We start from the raw sequence: 7,065 nt of genomic DNA, 5'->3' as shown, positions 1-7,065 counted from the left end.
AGTCAGAGAATTCTATGCTGCAGTCCATCCCCAGTCACATATAGCCATAGTTATCGGGAAGGAAATACGGTTTGATGCCACTCAGATCAACTACACCTTCAACATTGAGAATATCAGAGATGCTGTGGGCAATAAGATGTTAGTAACTCCGACTCTGGAACAGCTTGATGAGGCTCTAGAATGTGTTGGGAAGCCCTCTGCCACTTGGGATTTGACTACTCATGGCAAGGTACGACTAAAACCCGAGGATATTTCCCTAGCTGCTGCAGGATGGTTATACATAGTCAAAAACAGAATTCTGCCAACGGAGCATGATGAGCATGTCACTCAGGATAGGGCATTGCTGGTTTATGCCATGCTAAAGGGCATAGATGTGAATTATGGAGAATTGATCAATACCAGTATCCATGAGTGTGCCCACCGGACACGTGGTAAGCTTTATCACCCACGTTTGGTCACTTCTTTATGCTTGCGACAAGGTGTACAGCTCCCTGAGGATCAAATTAATAGAGATGCCCCAATTGTGGAGGAGAAGAATATTCGGCGTATTATCGCCCATGCGTTACAAAGAAGGGAAGGTACTGGGATGTCTCCTACATCGGAGATCCGTCGTCTTCGAGAGGAGAACCACCAGCTGCGAAATCAGGTTCGAGAAGTCGTGCAACATATCTACAACTTAAGGGCTTCATTGGATTTTGCGGTTTTACCTTCATGGCCTCCAGCGCTAGCTGCTATCCTTGGTCATCCATCTCCCAGTGCTGACACTGATCCTAGTCCACAACCTCCGACTTCATGATGGGAAGGTTCCTTCTTTGCAATTTTTTGTGTTTTCTTCTTTTGGTTAATGACGTAGTTTGCATATTCTAGCATTACTACGCATGTTTTTTTTGTATTGATTATGTTTCGAGCTCAGTTGAAGCATGAATAAATTAGTATCGTTTATCTTCTGATCACTTAAAGTATGCCTTCACTTAACCTTAGTTTAGCTTTTCACATGCCTTTTGAAGCATCTGTGCTGTGCATGTGATTTCATGTCGATGATGATGATAAGAGATTGTTGAGTTTTCTGTTCTATGCCTGACTAAGCTTGGAGCTATTTCCTTTGTTTATGTGATAAACTCATTTTCTTTTATGTCTTTTTGATCTTTACAAACTTTAAGCTTTTTCTTTGCCCCTATATAGGAAGTCCTTGTCCTTTTTATTGTTAAGCCTTTTTCATCCGATGCAAAAGTCTTTTCCCAGTGAGGACACTGTCTCTCTTAAGTTTGGGGGGGACAGTCGTTGTGTGAGTCGTTGTTTCAGAAAGATAAAGTGTTATTTATATTTGAAAAATCATGCTATTTTCTTTTGAAAAAGAGTCAGTTGGAAAAAAAAATGCTATTAAAAAAAAAAAGTGTTGAAAAGGAAGAAAAAAACACAAAACAGAAAAAAAAAAAATTTGCAAAAGAGTAAAAAGAGTCTTGTTGAGAGAAAATAAGAGTGGGGAAAAGACTTGTGTTAGAAAGAAAAGAGTGGTAAAAACAATGAGAGTTAAAGAAAATGTAGTTATGATTTCCGAGTCCTACTGTAGACACCCATTTAGTTTTAGGTTGGGTGTTGACTTTGAAAATAGCAGTAAGGATGGTGATAAGTGACTTCGTGTTTCTCATTGTCGTCGTTTTATGACCTAGCTGTTAGTTTCAAAGTCTTTCTACGAGTAGCTGTGGTTGAAAACCGATGTTAGTGTGTGGAAACCTCAGGGGCTAGTAGCCGGTCTTTCAGATGTAAAAGTCTTAGTGTAAGGAGGGAGTGTGCAGATTCCTTAGGGGTATTTGAAAACGTTTTCTGTTTTTGAAAGAGAAAAAGATTTTGAAAGAAAAAGTTTTATCATTTCAAACTTGGTTTATAGTGACTAAGTTTACAAAGGCAATAGAATGGTAGGCTCTGACATCTTTTCCTTGAGACAATTTATGATTGAACATCTCGGTTGCTTTTGCTTTTCCTTGTCCATGTGTTAGAAAGCTGATTAAAGTTGCTAAGTTTTGCTTGAGGACAAGCAAAAAGTTAAGTTTTGGGGGGTGTGTTGTGATTACGCATGCGTAAAAAGAAGGTTTTAGATGCTGTTTTTACAATGTTTCAGCTTTGTTTCGGATTTTTCTCGGTCGTTTGAGTTCCAATTCATGCAAAATTCATATATTATGGTTTGTGGTTGGCTTATATTGTATTTATGACATTTTAGGACCATTTGGGAGTGCAAATTAATCAAAAGAAGCAAAAAAAGACGGAAAAACCATCATGGGAGGCGCCAGGCGCCTGCGTGCCTGCAGAAAAACAGTTTTTCTTCCAACTTTGCCCTTAATGAAACGCGTCTTCCAATGCGTTTTGGTGGTTCCAACCGATGCATACGTGTAGAAGAAGTGTTCCACTATCAGTTTGAGCACGATTTGGTCAGTCAAAAGAGTTGGAAATGGGTGATTCACCATCGTTTTAGGACCTACCTAACCAATTCTGCACAGCTATAAATTCCAGCAACTTCTCCACCAATTCATCAAGCTTGCTTCCTTCTCTTGATCATTTTTAGTGCTTCTTTGTTGCTTTCTAAGTACTTTTGAGTTGCTTTCATTAGTTGCTTTTCGTTTTAAATCCCGAGCACTTTACATTCTTTTATTGAGCTTTGTTTTGTTTCCATTTGTACTTAGTTATTTTCTACTTATTCAAATCTATAAAAATCTAGCACTTTGCTTATTCTCTCTTTGCCTTTACTTTATTTTAGTTAAGAGAGTTGTGTTTTTGGAGGAAAGGGCACGTGACACTCCCCCTTGCTTGAAAGAGAAGGGCGAAGCTCTCAATCCCGATAAAAACTCTCCGTTAGTTAACTTTTGTTTTTCACACATGCATTCCACATTCAACCATTTTACTTGCTGTATTTTCTTCAATATGTCTTTCTAAATTCCCGTCTCTAGCCTGGTTATGGATAGTTAGCCTTTTATGTCTAAAAAGGGTTGCTAAGAAGTAGTGTTTTTGCTTTCCATTCATTGCTCAACATGTTTTCCCAAAAAGTTAGGATTTAGAGAAGGCCACTGTAAGTCTTAACAAGTCAATACTGAAAAGGTTGCTTATTTGCATTGTTGAGTGGTTAAACAGGAGGAGAGGAGCGCCTTAGACATAAGGGTTCCGCTTAAGTAGCCTAGACATAGGACCTTAACCCGAGGTTGCGACTATTTCCATCCTAAAACTAAGATATCTCTCATAATAGACATATTAGGGAATGTCTTAGGACTTTGAACTTGCTTAGACATAAGTCAAGTGAGAAGCGTAGTCGTTGGTTTCTAAAGTAAAATGCATATTGTCCTTAGCATGTCCTTGATTCTTTGATGGCTAACTTGAAGTAATTCGGGCTAGGTTTTATCATTCTAAGTCCAAATCCCAAATCCAAACCATTATTTGTGACCACTTCCCATTTTACAAGAATCACTCATTCCAACATTCACTATTCTTTAAAACTTTAGAGTTTGGAAATTGTTTAGAAGTCCTTGAGGATCGATACTTGGATACTCCATCCATTTTATATTACTCTGACAGGTGTGCGCTTGCATCTATATAATTGTTACCACGCTTAGCGCGTGCGTTCAGCATAAACATCTCAGTTAGTACCATGAAATGACACTTCTCCCAATTTAGGACTAGGTTTGTTTGTTCACATCTCTCCAATACTCTCTCCAAATTAACTAAACATGCGTCAAAAGAATTTCCAAAAACAGAAAAGTCATCCATCAAAACTTCTAGAATATTTCTACCATGTCAGAGAAGATGCCATCATACACCTTCTGAAAAGTCGCGGGTGCATTGCATAATCCAAAGGGCATTCGCCTGAAAGCAACGTACCATCGGACAAGTAAATGTTGTCTTCTCCTGGTCTTCTGGAGCATAGTAATTTGATTATAATCCGAATATCCATCTAAGAAACAATAGAAATCCTACATGCAGACGGTCGAGCATCTGGTCATAAACGGTAGAGGAAAATGGTCCTTCTTCGTTACCTTGTTGAGTTTGTGATAGTCAATGCAAACTCCCACCCACTCACAGTTCGGGTTGAGATGAGCTCATTCTCCTCGTTGGCCACCACGGTTATACCCCCTTTTTTTGGTACACACTGTACTGGGCTTACCCAGCTGCTGTCGGATATTGGGTATATAACACCGGCGTCAAGCATTTAAGAATTCTTTCTTACAACCTCTTTCATCTTCGGGTTCAACCGCCTTTGACTCTCAATAGAGTTCTTAGCATCTTCTTCCAATAAGATTTTGTGCATGCAAAAGGCCGGGCTTATCCCTCGGATATCTGCTATCGTCCATCCAATGGCCTTTTGTGCTTCTCCAAAATCTGCAATAAAGAATATTCATTAGTAGGTGATAAATTGGAAGCTATAATAACTGGTAAAGTGTCGTTATCCCCTAGATACGCATATTTCAAATGCGACGGTAATGGCTTCTGCTCCAACGTGGGTGGTTCCACTATGGACGGAAGTAACGACTTGCATTCTTCTTTTTGTATTTTTTCAACAGGATTAGTCACATCTTCCGGTCCTTCTGCTATCTTATCAAGCTCTTCTTCAATCTCTGTAACTAACAAGTCATAAAACTCATCAAACATGACAAGATTCAAGTTAGTTATAGCAGAGCACTCTTCAAAGTCTCCTGGTAATTTCATGGCATCTAGAACGTTAAATTTAACTTCTTCATTATTTACCCTCATTGTAATTTCTCCCTTCCTCACATTAAAAACTATATCCCAAGTGGCTAGAAATGGTCTTCCCAAAATAATGGGAACGTCTAAGTTCGCCTCGCAATCTAGAATGATAAAGTCCGCAGGGAAAATGAATTTGTCCACCTGGACTAAAACATCTTCTATCTTTCCCTCAGGACTTATGATAGATCTATCTGCTAGTAGAAGAGTAACCGTAGTAGGTCTAGCTTCTCCTATGCCTAAAGACTTGAAAACTGATAATGGCATAAGATTAATACTAGCGCCTAGATCACATAATGCCCTACCTAAGTTTTTCCCTCCTATGGAACATGGAATGGTAAAACTGCCAGGATCGTTACATTTCATGGGTAGCGGGCTGCCTACAGCTTCACTACTACATTTTGTCATGGCTACCAGTTCATGCTCTCCTATCTTTTTCTTCCTAGAAACTATATCTCTAAAAAACTTAGCATAATTTGGCATCTGTTCTAGAGCATCTACTAATGGTATATTTATATGCAATTGTTTTAAAATATGTACAAATTTTCTAAACTGGGAATCATTATTTTTCTTAACTAATCTTTGTGGAAACGGGGGAGTAGGGGTGTAAAAGAAGGTTGTACCTGTGGAGGAACACTCGGGGTGTCCTCATTACATTGTCTAATATTTTCTTTTTCTGGTGTTGTTGGATTCTCTGGTATCTTTACAGTTGGTTCAGTGGACGGAATCTATACATCGTTGTTGGGCATTGTTGGTCATCATATGCCAGTCCACTCCTAAGGGTGACAAACTTTGCACTGTTCTTTCCCTTCTCGTTTTGGTAATTCAGTATGGCCTGGAAAAGAACCTTGTGGTCTATTCTTCAATTCATTGGCGAGTGTCCCAATTGGGTCTCGAAATTCCTCATTGATGCCGCTTGGGATTGTATCACTGCGTCGGTTCGGGCCATGTACTCCTTCATCATATTCTCAAGATTTGAGTTGTTATTTTGAACTGGTGGAGTCGTGTTCTCTGATTGTACTGGGTTGCGGTGGCGGGATGTATTGCTGTGTAGGTGGAACATAGGGCTGCTTGTTCTGCTGGCTCTGCCCTTGATTAAAACCGCTCGAACCTCCTTGACCTCCCCATGAGAAATTAGGGTGGTGCCTCCAACCTGGGTTGTAGGTGTTCGAATATGGGTTAAAGTTCCTATTGTTCCCATGTCCTACATAAAAAACGGAACCAGGGTTATGTGGACAATTATCATAAATATGGTTTTCACTGCAAAATGAACAAATGAGATCGTTGACTTGGCAAATAGGGGCAGGAGTGCAATAATCCGACTACACAAGTTGTATCGGCGTGGCTAATGGATTTTTTATTCCCAACGCCATCTCTTTCAGCCTCTGATTCATTGTAACCATCTCTTTCTGCATCGAGGTCGCAATGTCCAGAGCCAAAACTCCAGCTGGATCTTGCTTCTTTGGTGCTGCCCTAGATCTTTGCGAACACCATAGTTCGTTGTGTGAAGCTATGTCATTCAGGATGTCGACTATCTCGTTGAATGTCTTCTTTGTAAAGGCTCCATTGGCAGCATTGTTTAGCATCATCTTAGTAGGATGATCTAAACCTCTAAAGAAATGTTCTATCTGGATGAATGCCGGCAAGCCATGGTTCGGACATTTCCTGATTAGTTCTTTAAATCTTTCCCACGCCTCGTGAACAGGTTCACGATCATACCGTCTAAAGGAGATGATCTCCTCTCTGATATCAGCGTGGCGAGTAGGTGGGAAGAATTTTGTTAAGAACTTCTCCACTAACGACCCCCATGTGGTGATGGATCCCGGTGGAAATGCATTGAGCCATGCTCTAGCTTGGTCCTTCAAAGAAAATGGAAAAAGTGTTAGTCTAAGAGCATCGTCTGTTATACCCGGTAATCGAAATGCATTTGTAATTTGAATGAATGATTTTAGATGATCATCTGGATCCTCATGTTCCTGACCTCCAAAATGTCCAATTGTCTGCAACATTTGGAACATCATTGGTTTAAGCTCAAAGTTTGCGTGGGCTAGAATAGGGTTGACTATCCCTGAATCAAAGTTCTGAAAAGTCGTGGCGGCATATTCTCGCATTGCCACGTCTCTGTTGTCCGCCATTGGATATGTGTTGAATTCATCATTTCTTGTGTGATCCATCATATTACCGTTAACAGCAGGTGGATCAACCGGATCACGAGGTGGAATATCTGCCATTGATGTGCTCGTACTCTCTACCTCACTTTCAGGACTGATTTCACCTTCTCTCTCTTTTGATTTCTAGTTGTTTTGAAGTCTTTGCTCCTTTCGAGTTTTTCGAAGGGTT

The 7,065-nt window shown here is 40.1% G+C and overlaps 1 non-coding gene across 1 annotated transcript; it reads left to right on the top strand.

Moving 5' to 3' along the window:
- The first annotated feature begins 6,369 nt into the window (after window positions 1-6,369).
- On the top strand, window positions 6,370-6,476 carry LOC148213202 (small nucleolar RNA R71). The gene has a single exon (XR_015793067.1). It is a non-coding gene; the product is annotated as a small nucleolar RNA R71 (small nucleolar RNA).
- Window positions 6,477-7,065: the final 589 nt, after the last annotated feature.

This window comes from Momordica charantia, assembly GCF_013281855.1.
Source record: "Momordica charantia cultivar OHB3-1 chromosome 1 unlocalized genomic scaffold, Mcharantia_2.0 BLBB01000001.1, whole genome shotgun sequence".
NCBI classification, from domain to species: domain Eukaryota; kingdom Viridiplantae; phylum Streptophyta; class Magnoliopsida; order Cucurbitales; family Cucurbitaceae; genus Momordica; species Momordica charantia.
Note: the sequence above shows the minus strand (reverse complement) of the source record. Positions and strands in the feature narration are given on the sequence as shown.